Source organism: Trachymyrmex septentrionalis, unplaced genomic scaffold (assembly GCF_001594115.1).
Source record: "Trachymyrmex septentrionalis isolate Tsep2-gDNA-1 unplaced genomic scaffold, Tsep1.0 scaffold29, whole genome shotgun sequence".
Taxonomy (NCBI): domain Eukaryota; kingdom Metazoa; phylum Arthropoda; class Insecta; order Hymenoptera; family Formicidae; genus Trachymyrmex; species Trachymyrmex septentrionalis.
Window position 1 is genome coordinate 548,132 of NW_017305451.1, and position 723 is coordinate 548,854.

Below are 723 nucleotides of genomic sequence, written 5' to 3' on the forward strand. Positions count from 1 at the left end.
ACGAAAGGAAAAATAGAAATTGCATGCTGGGTTGATAAAAAAGAGCGACATAAACAAAAAAAAATAGTACTTTTGAGATAAAAGGAAATCAACCCTAAAGACTAATATATTTTTGTGAAAAAACGATACGTGTAATTTATTTATGTGGAAAAATGTAGCAACTTTGATAAAAAAATAACAGTTACTGTGATTGAAAATGTAATACCAATGGAAAAAGAAAGTAAAGTTACAGAAATAAGTATATATAATACATTATAGAAGTAACATATTTATACACAGTATCCAAATTACAAATATTGTTCAAAATTCAGAGTTTTAAAAATATATATTCCATTAAAAAAAGCTACTAATGTTGAGATGCATCACTTTTCTTTTATCAACGCAGCAACATAGAACTGCAAAATTAGAACTGTTTTCCGTTCTCAGGGCATACTTACTTCAAGCATACGTCGCACGGGAAAGAGTCTAAGCGCTTATTTGACACAGTCCCAGCGAGCTATACGAGATGATAATTGGGCGAAATTATAAAATTGCAAATGACAGAGGCGGGCGGGCGTTTAACTTGCCGGCGCGTATGAAATAATCGTGTGAGACCGCCCGTGAGAGATTGACAGGTATACATATCGCGGGACTTGCTCCGAGCGAGCACAAGGAAGAACGGCAGGCAGCGAGGGCAAGAGAGAGAGAGAGAGAGAGAGAGAGAGAGAGAGAGAGAGAGAGAGA